This window comes from Drosophila bipectinata, chromosome 4 (genome assembly GCF_030179905.1).
Source record: "Drosophila bipectinata strain 14024-0381.07 chromosome 4, DbipHiC1v2, whole genome shotgun sequence".
In the NCBI taxonomy this organism is placed as follows: Eukaryota; Metazoa; Arthropoda; class Insecta; order Diptera; family Drosophilidae; genus Drosophila; species Drosophila bipectinata.
This window is the reverse complement of record NC_091740.1, coordinates 13,681,188-13,699,323: the sequence shown is the minus strand read 5'-3', so window position 1 is coordinate 13,699,323 and position 18,136 is coordinate 13,681,188. Positions and strand designations below refer to the sequence as shown.

At 43.2% G+C, this 18,136-nt stretch overlaps 1 long non-coding RNA gene across 2 annotated transcripts; it reads left to right on the top strand.

Moving 5' to 3' along the window:
* Positions 1–10,403: 10,403 nt before the first annotated feature.
* On the top strand, positions 10,404–12,618 carry LOC138926832 (uncharacterized). 2 transcript variants are annotated; one of them, XR_011443506.1, is made up of 3 exons: positions 10,404–10,679; positions 10,994–12,143; positions 12,198–12,618. It is a non-coding gene; the product is annotated as an uncharacterized lncRNA (long non-coding RNA). The 2 variants fall into 2 exon arrangements; XR_011443505.1 differs by having other exon boundaries at positions 10,406–10,842.
* Positions 12,619–18,136: the final 5,518 nt, after the last annotated feature.

The following is an 18,136-nucleotide window of genomic DNA, read 5'->3' as shown; positions in this document are numbered from 1 at the left end:
CAGCTGAGGTACATCCAGAATCTCTCGCCAACAAGCACAAAGTACCCCCTGTGGAGGGCCCACCCAAATCTTAGCGCCCCAATTGAAACGACCACCCCGATAAGAAACTCTTCGGGATGCTGGGCTCGCAGCGACGAAGACCGAGCTGAAACATTCGCCACACATCTCGAAAGTGTCTTCCAGCCAAACCCAGCCTCAAATTCATTCCTCCTGCCAGAAATTCAGCCAGAGTCCTCCCCTCAGCCAGCCGCACCTTCATTCCGGCCGAAAGAAATCGAAAAAGTCATAAGAGGGCTAAAATCAAAAAAGGCTCCCGGTGGTGACCTATTGACCCAAAGATGTTGATCGAACTTCCAACATGCGCTATAGAGGTCGTCTGCAAACTATTGAATGGAATCATTAATCTTGGCTATTTCCCAAAAAAGTTGAAGAAATCCAACATTATAATGATACCGAAGCCTGGAAAAGACCACACAATTCCGTCATCATACAGACCAATAAGCCTTCTATCTTGTTTGTCTAAATTGTTTGAAAAATGCTTGTTAACTCGCATAATACCACATCTGGAAGCTTGCAATATTATCCCGGCACACCAATTTGGCTTTCGAAGAAACCATGGAACCATCGAACAAGTGAACAGATTAACATCCGAAATACGCTCAGCCTTCGAACAGCGAGAATACTGCAGCGCTATTTTCCTCGACGTATCTCAAGCTTTCGACCGTTTTTGGCTCATCGGACTCATGCACAAAATTAAAATGTATTTGCCAACATACACCCACAAGCTACTGGAATCATACCTCTACAATAGGTGTTCTCAGTGAGATGCAACGCAGCTACTTCGGGAGTTCCAAGCTGGAGTTCCACAAGGAAGCGCACTCGGCCCGTGTCTATATGTTTTGTATACTGCGGATATTCCTACGAGCGCACAACTAACAACCTCAACGTTCGCCGACGATACCGCTATCCTTAGTCGCTCCAGATGCCCAACGCAGGCAACAACCCAACTGGCTAATCATCTCACAATAGTGGAAAGGTGGCTGTCCGAATGGCGCATTAAAATAAACGAACAAAAGTGTAAACATATAACGTTTACTCTTAATAGACAAACATGCCCTCCGCTTTTACTAAACGGTATGCAGATCCTTCAAGCTAACGACGTAACGTATCTTGGCGTTCACCTTGATAGACGACTTACCTGGAGCAAGCTCATCGAATGCAAAAAGATGCACCTAAAACTGAAAGCCAGCAGCCTCCACTGGATCATAAACTCACGATCGCCACTGTGCCTGGACTACAAGTTACTACTGTACAATTCAGTCCTAAAGCCAATCTGGACGTATGGCTCCCAGCTGTGGGGGAACGCGAGCAGCAGCAACATAGACATCATACAGCGCGCACAATCAAAAATCGCGCACAATCTTGGTATGTTCGCAACGAAAACATCCACCGGGATCTGGGCATCCTCGCAGTGAAAGACGAAATCCAGAAGCAAAAAGAGTCATACAAAGAAAAACTGTCTTCGCACCCAAATTTTCTCGCTCGGGGATTGACTCGGGTTTCTAGCGTATCCCGCCTTAGACGCAACGACCACCCAACCCAGCAATCGATTTTTAGGGCCGTCTAACTCCGTATCAGTCAATATGACTGTCAGTTAAGTTAAAAATATAAGATTTGATACACCTCTTGTTAGTCTCGCAAAGAGAAGATTCAAGAAATAAAAGCAACGTTAAAAAAAAATTTGGTGTTGATCGGATTAATAGTTTTTAAGTAATCGTGTCCACCGCAAAGGTAATTTTGAAAAATCAAGATTCTGAGATAATCGCGTTTAAAGTTGCAAGTTTGTTCAAGATTGATGTGCAGATAGTGCGCTATAAATACCTACAACTTCGGTTCTAATTCTCAGTATTCTCAACAGTATATACTTAACGAATATGCAATAAAAAAAATCGATTTTTTTATCTATAACAACTGAAAATAACCCCTTAAGTGGTTGGTGATCGGAACAAATGTCTAATTTAACTCCATAGAGATATGGAGGGAAAAGGGCTGTTGAGCACACTATAGCTAGTAATCCCTTTTGTATAAAATTATAGTTATTCTCATGTTCACTCAAAGTACGACTTGCATAGCAAATAGGATGATTACGTTGTTGCGAAACAGCACCTAAATCTATATTAATTAAGTACCGATAAATCAGTTATGATTCTTTTTAATTTGTCAAATGCAATCATGAAGTTGGGTTTATTAATATCGATCATAGCATCCTTTTTAAGGCATTTAATTAATGGGTAGGCTTCTTGAGAGAAATCCTTACGAACTTTCTATAGTACTCAGTGGTTTCTAGAAAAGCCCTAATTAGTTTAACATTTCTCGGAATTTGAATCTGAAGAATGCTATTAACTTTTGTTGGGTTTGGCTTAACAACTTTGGGGGTCAAAACATGACATAAAAACTAAGTTTCTTTAGAAAAGAAATTGCATTTGTTGATTTTAACCTTAAGACTTTCTTCATAATGTTTTTTAAAAATTGTATGAATATGGAGCATTTTTGAGCCCAAACGGCATACTTGAGGGGTAGAAAACGCTGTCTTTTCCCTATTTTGTTCCTGAACAAGCGAGTTCTGTAAAAGAGAAATATTGCGGTCTTTCTAACTTATCCGAATATACCTTCAATATTTGAGATAGGAAATTGATTATCTACTGTGTTTTTATTCCATTTGCGGTAATCAAAAACTATACGCCATTTTTTTATTTCACTGTTGTCAGTTTTTTTAAGTACCAGTCATTTTTTTTATTCCACAGTTATCAGTTTTTTTGGCTACAAGCTATAAAGGGGCATTGTATGGAGGATTACATATTTCTTGCTCATGTATTTGAGGGTATCTATATATTTTATTGGTACATAAGCTAATATACAGGTTTGTCCACTGTTTTTATCTGATGCTCAATAATGTTTGTATTGCTAAGACACTGACATTCCAGAAATATTTATGTTTTAAATCTTCTTAAAATTTTAGTGTGAGCATTGTTTTTATCTGTATTCCATCATCTATTTTAATGTTATCAATTTATTTTCCTCATCTAAGTATGGTGAACTATTTTGAAATTGAATTAATTGTAATTGTATTCTGGAAAAAATAAATAACAGTATTTATTAGGTTAATAATGTTTTGCCCTATAATAGTGTTAAGAGGAACCCCAATAATAAATAAGTATTACTCCAATGAGTTCCGTTTTGAAACTGGTTTTTATTTTATACAGTTCTTTTAAAAGAAAAAAATTTTAAATCTATTTAAAATCTCTACGCACTGCACGCTGTCATTTGTGACAGAAAATATTGTGACAGAAAACTTGGCTTATGTGTAACTTAAGTTAGAAGTGAAAAAATAAGCATGTCTAAGAGTTATTCCAGATAAGGTCCAGTGAGTAAGTTCTGCGCAGCCTCCGCATCTGTTCGCTGTTGTCGAGGAGAGTGGTCGCCAACTCTGTTGAGATGGACCGGTGGGCAATTTCCCCGACGAAGAGAAAATGTGGTGGTGGTGGATTTATCGTTATTCATTTGAATATTCCACCTTCTCTGCCAATTGCCGAGAAGATCTAGTTTCTCCAGCATGACAGCGGCTGCCTCTGTAACGTTGTCAGCAGCGGTCAGGAAGGCGGTATCGTCCGCATAGGTCGCTGCCATTATGTTTGGGCTCCGCAAGACTGGGAGATCGGCCGTGTAGACATTGTATAATAAAGGGCCCAGCACGCTGCCTTGGGGGAATCCGGCGCGGACCTCCCTGAGTCCGGAAGTGGCCTCTCCGCATGTGACCGCAAATTTGCGGTCCTTCACGAACGAAAGAGGTAGTAAGGTCTGGGCAGGTTAGTCTTCAATTTAAGTAGGAGACCGGAGTGCCCGGTCGAAGGCTTGTTTGACATACAGCATTACAGCCAGGCAGTACTTTTTGGTTTCAAAGGCGTCCAGGATATACTACACCACTCTGCGGCATTGTTCCGGGGTTCCGTGGGACCGCCTGAAGCCAAACTGGTGATTGGGAATCAGACCAGCCTCGTCCAGTAATGGCAATGCTCTACTCAAAAACACTCCTTCGATAGGAGACTAATCGGACGATAAGAGGCAAAATTGGCTTCGGGTTTTCCGGGCTTAGGTATCATGGTTACCAGCATGTTTCCAGTTGGTCAGAAAGTACCCATTTTTTTAAGCATCTATTATAAATTTTCGTCAGTATTTTGATGCTTGGAGGTGGCAGCAGTTTTAATGTGGTTGCATTGATGCCATCATCGCCCGGGGCCTTGTTGTTGCTCAACACTGAAATCTGAGCGGCTGTCTCCTCTTCCGTCACAGGTAGTATTCTGTCGTTGCCTCGTGCGGGCTCTGCCAAGAGTCCTTCCGTTTCTACAGCCTTTTCTGGCGAGCAGCGGTAGAAAGGGGAGAATACGCTTCCCAGGTGTTCGGCGAACGCGTTAGCTCGGTCTGTCTCTGACCTGCACAAACTGCCGTCGGCTCACATCGTATGCTTATCATGACGCGCCACAGATTGTTTTGTATGACACCCGGTTTCAACTGTTCAAAGAACCCGTCGAACGCTTCCTTCCGCAAGTCCGCCAAGAGTTCAGAGAGCCACTTTGAGACTCTATTCAGGTTGGTCTTTTTCCTGGACAGCATCCAGACCCGCCTGAGTCACCGCTTTTCCAGCTTGAGAGACGTGACGTCTGGATTGCAAAATGGATGTCCCTTAGAAAGCCTTAGAGCTGCCTCGGCTGCCGCAGCTTGGATTTGTGCGGTCAGTTCCTTATTGTTTTTGGCTGGCTCCGATTAACAAAAAAGATGTTTATGGGTTTCTTTGTACTGCTTTGTGTGGGGTTAAGTACGTACCGGACTTTGTGACCTATCCGGCCGAGTCCCTCTTTGATATCTTCCAGATCAGTCGAGTAATAGAGTCCCTTGATGACCACCCGGTGGGCGCGTTCGTCTCTGGGTTGGAAAGTGTGGAACCTCTTTTGATTTTCACTAAGGAACGTCTTAAGTTTGGTAAAGGCGTTCTTGTTCGTGGTCATGACTCGAATGAAGTTGTTCTGGTCGGCCTTATAAGTGATCTCAACCTTGGCGCCTAGGGCGCCAGAGATGGATTTGAAGAGGGCCTTTTAAATTTGTTACGTCCGGGATAAAAATCGGTGGTGGCTTGATCTCCTTGGGTGCTTTGACTACTTTGTCGTCCTTCTTGAGGGACTTAGTAGAGATAGGTACCACATTGTCATCGGCCGCTCATGTCGTCATTATCATCTATATCGTCTTCATCAGATAGGAGGGCGAAATACTTTTTTTCCCAGTTTAGTTTTTAGTGCAGCTCTGGCCTTCGCTGGGGCTTGGTTCAACATCCATGATAGGTTTTTTTTTTTTTTTTGGCTTTATTTCTCCGGGCTCGGAGTCGCTGGGATTCGTCTATTTAAAAATTAGCATAGGCCTTCTTTTTGGAAGGCGGCTTGGTTTTGATGGAGCGAGGGGCGTCTCGCCAGTCCATCGTGTTGATTTTTTCGTGTTGGTTGATTATATAAACGTGGTTTTTATATTTGTTTGTTTTTGATAAAATTTTTGATTTTTTAACACACAATAAAAACCATACGTTATGTTCAATGCAAGACCCTTTCTTTAGTGCGATAAGCGCACCACTTATGTATTTGTGTTAGGCTGGACGGGATCGGTTTTAAATCGTGCTGCTTATCTCGTTTTTTCATGGGTCCGATTCCTTGAAACGCTATTGTTTGGTCATTGATGATTTTCAATGCCAGTAAATAAAAATCAGAATTTAATTAAGTTCAACGTTATAAACTTTATTCAGGCGCATATGAAATTAGAATTTATGAGGATTTATGAACAATATGGGAAATCCAATTTAGGATGCGAGCGCAGTAAGAAAACGAACGAGAGTGGCGCCAACCTTCCAGAATAGGCTGAGCGGATGCTCGCTAACTTTAAACGCCGAATTAGCAAAGCCGAGCGAAAGAGAGTCGGCTTGCGACCAACAAAACATCAGTTACTAATTAATTATTATGTTTAAATTAGTTGCTTGCTGCTTGACCCGACAACTATCTTTGGAATTTTTATCTTAAATCGAGTCCAAGCTAGAACAAATAGCAACGAATGGTTTGTTATTAAATGATGTCAATTTTCAACTCATTGTGGCATCTTCTTAAAATTCAAGAGGCCAATTGGTTATAATTTCTTGCATTATTAGCGAATTTGAATTTGGAGATGAAAATGATATTGAATGAACCATAATCAAGGCTGTGATTATTTAATTGTTTAAAGTTAACTTAATCAAAGCAAGTGATTTTCGAGGCCACTATATTGCAAGCAAGAACAGTTATTTGCCTCAGACATGGATTCAGAAGTGAAACTTTGATCTTGATTATCATTTTTATATTGGCTACAATTAGTTTTATCTACTTCGACATGATCAATTTTCATTTTTGAAATAGGGCTTTGTTGATTTGTATAGTTCTGATTTGAACTTAAATTTTGTGTTCCGGAATTCCTGGAAATTGTTTTTGTCTTTTGTATTCTGATCTTGATTATTATAATTTGACATGAAAAAATCGGTCCTTTTGATTATTTGTATTGTTATTTTGGTATTTGTAGTTTTGATTTTCCATTTTGTTCGATTTTTCATTACCTTGTGAAAATTTTGTTTTAAGATTTAGAGTTCTAAAAAGACCTTCGGTTTATAATAAATCGAGAACTTCAAAATTGACTGAAGCTTAATTTACATATATATTTTTCAAGAATGTTCTTAGCATAGCTTCTTCAACATTTTTGGGACTAAACTCAGAATGCTTTACATTATCATATTGGTATTTTTAATTTATTTTACACATTATACTTTTTAAAGATTACTCTGTTATACCGTTATTTTTACTTAGCATAAATGCTTCTTGGTAAAGTTAATTAAAAGACTCCTTTACGCCAAAATTTCGTATAAGATCCGTCTTGAATTTATTGCACGACGGTTCGAAGTTCTCGATGGTTTTTATAACAAGTAGAGCTGTGCCTTGAATATTGTTGAGGATGACCGGCGATTGACCTAGAGTCCTGAAGTAGATGTGGGAGTTAATAATGAAAATATTATCTCCACTTTACGAATTAATGATGATAGAGCCCTTAGGTTTTCTTCTCTGTACGTGTTAATGTGATAGCCATCCTTAAGAATGACCATAAACGATAAGGTAAAATTCTTTGCTATCGCTATTATTGTATTACCTCGGATTCCGTCCTAGAGCAGGATCTGGATAGGATCGACCATGTGCAGAGTCAGGGAGCGCACGGCGCAGCGTCGCTGCTATAGGTACCTTAGCCTCGGGCTTTCTGCAAAAAGCGGACGGATAGAAGTGATTGGTGTCTCAGAGCGGAAAGCCAGGAAACAAAGTGGCTTTCTTCACGATGTGACAGAGTGCTTCCTCTGTGGAGCTGCAAACAAGGCTGAGCTTGCCCTCGTAGCTTGCAATAAGAGATGCCCACTCGGCAAACGAGAAGCAAAAAAAAAAGAAGAGAATGAGGTTCATACAGATGAACCTCAACCACTGCGAAGTGTCTCATAGCCTACGCGAGCAGGTCTAAAGGGAGTAGCGGCCAGATCGCCTAGCGCCTCACACTGCAGCAGTTCATTCACACCCTGGACGAGAAGAGACCTTTGCGACTCTCGACGTAACGCTGCTGGATACCGGCTCCCAAAACACGTTTAGCAGGACGGGGTTCGGCTTAATCATGTACCTTACCTTCTGCAGCGGGCTGTTTTGGAGGAAAAAGTGGTCGCTCAAGGATTAGTTATATAATATTTAGTTTATAATATAATATATAGACAAGATAGTCTATAGACTATAGTCAGACTATAATATATAGTCTGCGACATTGAGGATAGAGCACAACCCTCCACAAGAGCGACAGCGACAAGGTTTAACAAGGCGATAATGCAACCCCAAATATTCACGCTGGAATTGAGGAGACCAAATCCTTTGGGCGACGCTGAAAGCGATGTCCAGGACACCATGACTGTGGTTCAACAGGCCTGCCGAGCCAGCATGAGGTCTAACCGCGGTCATTCAAGGCACCATGAACAGACGTCCTGGTGGTCCCCGGAGATAGCCCATGCGCGTAGAGAGTGTCTCCGAACCAGAAGGCTGCATCAAAGAGCTAGAGGAAGACCGGACTTCGAACAGAAGAGAGAGGACTTTCCTGTAGAAGATGGACTTTCCTGCCGTGCAAGATCCGGGGGTATCCGCATCCCAGACCCTAGTAAATAAAACAAAGCAAGCAATACCTATCGCTCCAAAAGAAACCGCCACAATGAAAGCCAGACGCAGAGGTGCGCCCAGGAAATTGTGGAAGTCGCTAAGGCTATCCAGGTCGGAAAAGCTCCCGGTTCAGATAGGATCTCAGACAGCGCGATAAAACTGGCTATGACTACGTGTCCGGATCGGTTCGCCAGGGCATTCAACGGATGTTTACGAGAAGCCATTTCCCCAAGAAGGTGGAAAATCCAAAGCTTGGTCTTGCTTCTAAAAGCAAGCAAGCCGACGGAGGCCCCGTCATCGCTCAGGCCGATCTGCTTCATAGACCATGCCCGCAAAGCGCTAGATCGCTGCATATGTTGGAGACTCCAGGAGGCTGTAATATGGGGGCGCAGGAGATCGCTCTCCGATGCAATACGGGTTCAGTGAAAACGGTCGATTCAATTTCCCTGGTAAGAAGGATCGCAGCCAAGGCAATCAAGGAAACCAGATTGGCGGGCAGAGGCGCTGCCTGATCGCCACACTGGACATTAGGAACGCCTTTAATACAGACAGGTAGGACGTCATCAGGGACGGCGCTGCCGCCGTCCAAGTGCCATCATGGTGGAGGTTACAAGGCCGTACCTGAGCGATCGTACTATCAGGTACGATAAGACCACATGCAGCCAAGAGCATGCGGTTACCTGCAGCTCGGGGTCCTCAGACTCGAGCTCCCAGACCGAACACATCTAGTAGGATTTGCGGACGACATTGCAGTAGTGGTTGTCGCCAAGACAATCCAGGAAGTTGAGGATTCCTGCAATGCTACAATTTGCATTGCAATGCTACAATTTGGGAGCACTTTGCAGAAGTGAATAGAAAGGAAGCGAACGTCGCCAGAGCACTAGAGACGATCATTCTAAACTGTAGGGGGGCAAAGCCAGGACACAGAATACTGCTCCAGACCATCTGCAGCGCAAAGATGCTAAACGCAGGTTTGTTGGAGGAAACCAATTGGTTTCCGCCTCGAGAAATGGCTCCAAAGGAGACACAGGTAAACTTCTGGCTCACGCAAATTATTAGTGACCACGGTTGCTTCAGGAGTAACCCGTGCAAATTTGGCCATGATGATGACTCAAGGTGGCCTGAGGTGCGGACGAAACGGCAGGGCATGTGGTCTCGGGCTGCCCACGCTTTTTAGTACCCAGGCGGAGATTTCTACGCCCAGTAGTTTTAATTTTTTGTAAATAAAGAAACAAAAAAAAAAAAACAAAACAGTTTCAAATGCCGGCACGCAGCATAGAAAATGCCCAAGATGTTTCTAGGTTAAATACAAAGTTGTACGGGATGCAGCAAATATTCGATGCACAAAACCACTTATTTGGTTTTTATTTTTCTGTAAACACTTTTGCGAATCTTTTTTTCAATGCCGGTATGTTCTGCCAAAACGTGCCTTGGTTACGTTTTGTGTCAAAACGTGTCAGGTTATGTATCTTTTGCACAGGGTAGGTATCTATGAGATTACATACAAGCACAAATTCGCTTTATACTGCACTTAAGTAAGTATGTTAATATTTTTGGTTACTCCGTCGACTGTGCCCGTTTTTTTAGTATAGATATGTTAAAATTTAATATACACAATGTTCTTTGTCATTTTAATTTGTATAAAAGTATTTATTTCACTTGAAGTTCTTGTCTTGTTCACATCTTATATATGTAGTATTAAGTTGGAAAGTAGTGAGTTTTATGCCTAGATGAAGCTTTTAATATCTAATGTTGTTAAATGTAGTCGAAGAGAGAGAGAAAGATAATAAGAACATCGACTAGATGTCTCGCGCGGTGATTGTCAGCATTTTAGGCAGCTCACCAGACACCAAATTTTCGCAACTGACAGCAGCCGCCGACGCAGTAGGGGGCTCACCGAATGAAGACGCCACCGACCACGTGTATGCCTTTGCAAAAAGCAAAGAGAAGGCGAGAAGGCGCTCCAGCAGATCAACACCAAATGGGGTAGATTACTAAGCATCAACCATACACGTGGCAGAAATAATAAACAACCTCTAAATCATTATCGTGCCGACGCAACTAATGACGGCTTACCGCAAGGTGCAGGCAACCTTGCTTCTTCTGTCAGCAAACAGTTTTTTGTAAATAATGAAACGAAAAAAAAAAACCAAACAGTATCGATCATTTTAGCACTATTTACAAAAGTATAAAAACGCCAACGGCATACACTTTTTGTAGCGAACGGCACAGAGATAAAAACATAAGGCACCATCTGCTTGACACTGGACCTAGGACTACGTCGTCCCTACACTTGGAATTTTGTCATTGCTGATATCAATACTCCAATCATTAGATCGGACTTCCTACATCACTTCAAACTCCTCGTCAACATCTAGGAAGCTAGTAAGCTAAGCTAGTTGATGTCAAAACACGCTTGACATGCTGTGGCATCCACATTCAACAAAGTTCATCTGAAATTAAAACCTTCAATGCAGCCAACGGCTTCGCTTAATTGTTGGAGGGATTTAAAGCCATCACTAAATTCAACACCCCAAACCTGGTGGAGGCAAGTCATAGTTATTTGTTTGGGAAATATTTATAATTATTTCGCTTAATTTACATATGTTATTATTTTTTTTGTTTTTTACATTGCTTTTATTTTTTGAATCTTCTCTTTGCGAGACGAACAAGAGGTGTTTCAAATCTTATAATTTTAGGCTGAGGCGGTGATGCGGAACCAGCCACTGACACCCCCATCCACTTGATGGAACGGACTATCAGTTAGCGAGGAGGCTGAAAGCTCTAGAGGACAACGAGCTCCTTTGTCTGCCCTCATGGGAAAGAATGGCATTGATCAGGGATGCTGTAAGAAGGAACTTGCCTGGGGAACATGAAACCAGTGAAAGAGTTTTCAATAGAAGAACGCGCATGGTGCGGTTTCGATCTGGCCAAGAAGACGCTGAGAACCAAATTCCTCCGGAACTTTGGGAAGAATTTCAATGCGAAATTTGCACGAAAGTTCGTAAGGTGTCGAATCCGAAAGCCTATCGGGGACCACTTGTACGAGGTGGAGAATCTGGACGGGAAGACGGTGGGAGTGCTTCCCCTGAAAGATCTGAGACAGTGACAAGGAGAGAGAAGGAGGAAAAGATATACCAACGAGGAGGTTCCTGGAAGAGACAGGAAATAACGAATCAGGCACCTGACCGGTAAAGTAGATACTTGCGAGATCGAAGGACGCTGTCAAGCCTACAACCCCAAGCGCAGTGGCACCAAACGTCGAGATTGGGAAGCAGAGGTTGAGTTCTAGGGGAGTCCCTATCTTCCCACGTTTGGCGCTGAAGATAGGGTCCGGAGGGGCCTCCTGATAATGGGTCTGCTCCGAAAAGGGGATTCAATCGTCCTTTTTTTCCATTAGCATTTAACGTTAAAAAACGCTTAAAATGCTAGTGTGGCTGTTGTGGCCGATAAATAAGTCGGACTAGGCGATGCCACTGAGTCGGACATGGTAGGCCCTAGTGATGCCACCTAGTCGGACATGGTCTGCCTAGTGATGCCACATAGTAATACATAGGGAAATTTGGGATATTTATTTTTAGAGGGGTTGTTGACCCGGCACGGTTCAAGTATGGAGCAACGGGCCTATCTGAATGACCGTTCCGGGGCCCAGGAGAACTGGGAAAGATTAGACAGAAGGCAAGAGTCACCTGAGTATACAGGTATATCAAAATGTGAAAAAAACTGAAAGCCTGAGCAAGCAAAAAAAGGAAAAAAGAAGAAAAGATAAAACAATTAAAAAGGATAATTCTGACGAAAAATATCGAAGGAAGAGACGGAGACGGGAGGCAGGATCGGCGAACAATATAGGTAAGAGGTCAGTCCAGGAAGAAGATCCATGGCTAATGGATTGCTTCTTTCCAGAGCGACCATACCCATTTATCCTGTTAAGGAAGCCAGGCCTGACAAGAGAAAAATTGGGCCTGGCGAATTTTATGTCTTTGCACCGTTAATTCCGGGGTGTATGAACCTTAGGCCAGGCAAGCCGGCATTTTGCTTTTTATTCTTCCATGCGGGTTTTTTTCTGAGGGCCATCAACTGCGAATGCGCGGCCCGCCTGAAAATCAAAAATCTAAAAACCAAAGATTAAACTAAGGAGGCCAGAAACCCTGAACGAGGACGACCCTTTGGGAAAATACCTCGCATCTCAATATATCTACGACCGCCATCGACTCCTCGATTAATTTTTTTTGTTTTTATATAGTAGTATTTATTTTATTGTGCATTTGTTTGTTAATTATTTTTTTGTTACATTTTTTTATATTTATAAATACGTAATAATAAGTCCTGTTTAATTTCTATTTATTCATATCAAATTTGTGAGTTCCGGTAGCGGATGTGGACGCGGGAAGATCTAATTTCCCTCCACTGTATGGTTGTCCCAAATCCCAAGAAAGCTCTCCCAGGTGGGGAAAATTTTAAACCTAATTCCCCGCGTGGTGTAAAAAAATTAAAAAAAGGAAAGCGCCTGAAAGCAATGCAAAAGCTTCGGAACGGAGTCCGAATTGTTTAAATATTAGGTTAAAATAAAAATTAATTGAAGAAAATTAATATTGAGTGATGCTATACGGCAGGGGGCATGAGGAAGGGATAATGGGAAAGTAGAGGGGAGATTGGGTGTTTGAATTAGAGGCGGACGCAAGAAAAGGCCAGTGTTCCGCTAAGGATGGGAGGGAAGGCCACAAAACTCCAAGTCAACAGGAGTATTACAAATCTGTGAGTCGATAGGGTTTTCTGGAGTCGCTCAATTCTGTTGGAACGAACTTTACAATCCGGATTCCAAATGATTGAGGCATATTCCAGCCTCGACCGAAGAAATGCACCATAGACGCTGAGTATGGACTTTTGAATTGGTTCACGTGCCTCTTAACAAAGCCCAGCATAGCATACGCTTTAGGCAGAATATAGTCTAAGTGACCAGAAAATTTAAATTTGCTGTCGAATAAGACAAGGTCTAACACCTCTTCTTTAGCTGCCAAATTATAATTACTGATGGAATAACCCGTACAGATTTCAAGAGACCGCCTACTGTAACGCCTACTGGGTAAACATACACTTAGATAAGTTTAATGGAAGAAGATTACGGGAGCACCATGAGTAAACTCTGGATATATCCTCCTGTAACAAGTTACTTTCACTAATGCAGCTAATGGCTTTATAGATTTTAAGGTCATCCGCATACATTAAAAAGTAGGAATGACGAAAGCATGACGAGATGTCATTAATGAAAATGATAAATAGAAGAGGTCCAAGAGAGCTGCCTTGTGGAAGACCAGAGGAGGTGACAAATGGACTTGAGATAGCGTCTCCAATAGAAACTCGAACCAACTTAACAGGCAGGAATGAATACCTAATTTATATAATTTGGCCAGAAGGGCAGCATAGCACACTTTGTCGAAGGCTTTGGAGAAGTCAGAAGAACCTGAAATCGGTTTTCAAAAGCTTCAAAGCAGTGCTTAGAGAAGACCGCTAGATTATTTGTAGTGGACCTCCCAGGCAAAAAACCATGATGATTGGGGGATATGAAATTGCGAGCCAGAAAACTCAATTTTTTAGTTACTATCCGCTCCAGTATCTTACCGACGTTGCAAATTTTGGCTATAGGTCGATAGTTCGTAACATCACACCTACTGCCAACTTTGTGAATAGGCGTTATAGAAGTAATCTTCCACCGGTGGGGGAATCTACCAGATGAGAGCGACAAGGAGTACAGCAGTTGAAGGGGAGTAGAAAGAGAAGCGATACTCCTCTTAAGAAAGAATGGGGAGATACCGTCCACGTCAGGTGTGAGCGATTCGGTCAAATGTCCAGTGGCTTTAACTAAGTCACCGTCCAAAACGTCCATGTTACTCACATTGAGAAACGGCTCAATGCTAAGAAGAGTTTCATGATCACTCCAAGGAACCTGCGGCTCCAAGTTAGAGACAAAGTATTTTGCAAAAAGATCAGAAACGCCCTGACCCGAGTCGGCTGCTAAATTACCATAACATATGGATAAAGATATGTCCGATTTTGACTTTTTGCTGTTAACAAAACGCCAAAAAGCTTTAGCATTGGATCGAAGGCTAGCTTCGACATCGGATATATACTGATTGTAGAGGAACTTATTAAGGAAATCAATTCCCGCTTAAATTGCCAGTACAGCTCTCCTGCTCGAGACTCCCCTGTCATTATAAATCGTTTGTAATGCTTATCCCTTCTATTGTTTAAGTTTTTTAAACCTTTTGTATACCAGGGAAGCCTATAGGATCTTCGTACCTTTACAGGGACATAAGTATCAATAATATTAAAAAGGACAACCAAGAACTTAGTTTAATAATCATCGATGGACCCATCCGAAAAAAGGGAAACACAATCAAAGGCTTAAAAAGAGGCATTAATAAGTGACAAGTTAGTATCATTCAGATATGGAATGGGTGAAGCAGAAGGCAAAAAACTATAAAACTCAATATGAATTACTAACGGCTTGTGGTGCATATCACAAGGACTTAATGGTACATTGCATAATTCTACTTTACTATTAACCAAATTATTTAAAAATATAATCAAGAATTTTAGATAAATCATTAAAAATAGAATTTACTTGGGAGAGGCCCAGACTAAAAATATCATTTAAAACTACAATTTAATGACTCTGATGAACGTTACTAGGTAGCATGCAGGGAGATTCCGGGTCCCAAGACCAGACAATGGAGCTCAGGTTAAAATCGCCAAGGCGCAGTGGTGTGGCCTGAAGAGATCGACGGATAGCGATGATCACACCACCACCGCGCCCACACTGGGTACTGAATGCATCTCGGTCTTTTCGAAATACATGGTACAAGTTAGGCTCGAAGAACTCAGAGGAGCTGAATTTGTCATTGAGCCAAGTTTCCTCAAGGATGATTACATCAAAATCGCAGGCAGAAGAATTGAGGAATACCATCCGGGTCTTGGTTTTCATTCCCGATATATTTTGGAATAGAACTTTAAGGCTTTACGGCAAGGCGGCAATGACGAAAGTGCATTCCTGGTACTGGTGCATGTGGAGGCATATCCAATACGCATAGCTTGCAAGATAGCCGACGAGGACACATAGAAATTTCCATTAGACTCATCAGTAGACCTGCGAGAGTCCAGTTGCAAGGCAAATCCAGTGCCAGGTGAAAACAGTGAGCGTTCATAGTCAGGCACATCCAAACGCAGCAAAGATCCACCCACACGTCCAAAACGTAAACAAACATCTTCCATCGGCGAAAATAAAGCACCAGCGAGTGGTCCAGCAAAAAGAGATAAGATGAGCGATGCGCTACCAACGTCTCGATTACCATCGTCTTGTTGTTGCTGGGCAGATAAGAAACAAACAACCCGCCTTGAAAAAAGTGGTTGTTGTTGAAGAATATCGATCAGCAAACAAAGCCAATTATTGGAGGAATTGAAAACAGCGTCGTTTGTTGTTGGTAGCGCAGCAGAGAGCAATCGGGGTGACGAACTGCAGCTTGAGAAGAATAAGAGGTAACGGCGCCAGCGGCGCCGCTTACTGGGAGTTTTTTGAAGATTGCGATTGCGGTAAAGGTAGAATCGCCGGGAGGTCAATAATCTTAGCAGGCTCTCTATGAACAAACCGGCTGACTTTTACCGATATAGGCCAAGGGACAGGGATATAGGCCACAGGCTAAATCACTATGCTCCACGTTCAGCTTATCTGCCACAAACTGGCACAGTGCATCTGGTTGGGTAGACGTAGCGAATTTACCAATTTGAAGGTATTTCAAGGTGGGGAGCACTTGAAGTTGAGCGCAACTGGGTGCTTGTCCCACAATGCGCCTGTTAGGGTTGGTCCGCTTCTTCCTCGGGACAGCCCCCTTAGATGCCGTTGGGGCCTGGCCCAGTGTAGCCCTTTTGCTCCCAGTGCTGGTAGGCATAGAAGGGGGAGCAACAACATGCACCCCAGCCGAAGAGGCGCATCCAGCGGGAACAGCCGCTCCATTTACCAGGGCAAGGTCAACTTTGGCATTAAGGCGGGACTCCAGATCTAGAACTTTATGATATAGCTCATCAATTTTGGAATACGAATCATTTCCAATGACGCAGCTATCACATTGCCACATTAAGTTCGGAATGTTAATAAGTAGTTTTATAGCCTCCGAGGGCAAATCAATACAAGCGGTGTGATAGGCACGCCGGCAAATCGATGCGCACCGAAAGACCTCACACCCACGAAGCAGTAACTTCTGAACTGCACTCGGTGCAAACGAGAGGCGACATGAGCGAAAAAGTAAATGTCCGAACTCAAAGAAAGCTAGATGCAGACTGTGCACTGGTATTGGAGTTTGCTTGCCGTATGCTGAGCTTGGGCACCCCTGCTATATTGCTTTAGTGAAATAACAGATACTGAAAAATAAAACGTTTACAACAGTATGTAAACAACAGAGTTTCAAATTTTTGCTTTGCGGAGTCACCGTGGTGGAAGTTGAAATTCTGGAACCTTTTGACTTGGTAACCCCTGGCAAATGGAAGGCGTACCGAGATCGCTTCGAGCTGTTCCTTTTAGCAAATAGCGTCGTGGACAAGGACCGGAAGAAGGCTGCGTTTCTTACACTAGCGGGCGCACCCCTTTATGAGTTACTAGTGTCGTTAGCATCACCCAGGCAAGATTTGAAATAAACAGAAGTGTATGATATATTAATCAGTCACTTGGCGCCCCGCCAATCGCAGATTGCTGCATTCTACTATTTCCACAAGCGTGATCAGCACCCCGACAAGTCTGTCGGTAACTACATGGCTGCATTAGAGCAATAAGCTTGATACCAATGCGCTCCAAAAGGCTGGACTGATCCCTGACCACCAGTTTGTCTTCAGGCGGCGACACGGTACCCCAGAGCAGTGCCATCGGGTCGTGCAGCATATCCTGGACGTATTTGAAACCAAAAAGTACTGCATGGCCGTCATGCTGGACGTGAAGCAGGCGTTCGACCCAGTCTGGCATCCCGGTCTACTATACAAATTAAAGACTGGCCTACCCCGACCATACTTCCAGTTCCTAAAGTCGTTCTTGGAAGACCGTAAATTTGCGGTAAGATGCGGCGAGGCCATCTCCAGTGTAAGAGAAACTCACTCTGGTGTCTTCCAAGGCAGCGTTCTTCGACCGTTGATGTACAACGCTTACACGGCCGACCTCCCTGTTCTCCAGAGACCTGACCTGCTCGCAGCAACCTATGCAGACGACACCTCGTTCCTTACCACCGCCGATAGCGCCATGGGGGCAGCCATGCAATTGCAGCGATGGAACATTGCCGTCAATAATGAGAAGTCCACTGCCACCACATTTTCTCTCTGCAAAGGCAACTGCCCTCCAGTTAACCTTAACGGCTCCTCAATCCCACAGGAAGACAATCCCAAGTACCAGGGATTTACCCTAGAAAGGAGGCTCACCTGGAGGCCCCATCTGATTAAGAAGAGGAAACAGGCTGATCAAAGACTTCCATCCTTCTACTGTCTCATGGGTAGGAGATCGAAGCTGAGAACGTTCACGAAACTTCTCATTTACAAGGCCATAGTACGCCCAATCTGGACGTACGGCATACAGCTCTGGGGCACTGCGAGCAAGACGAATGTCCGAACTATACAAACGTTCGAAAATAGAGCCCTTCGAATCGCCACTGGGGCCCACGTCTATCATGACAATTCAATTTTCAATGACAATTCAGAGGTTCTCAATTTTTCTTGGGTCAAGGACGAGATCCAAAGAAGCAGCGCACGTTACATGCAGAGGCTTCATAATCATCCGAACCTGTTGGCCATCTCCCTGCTGGACAACAGCG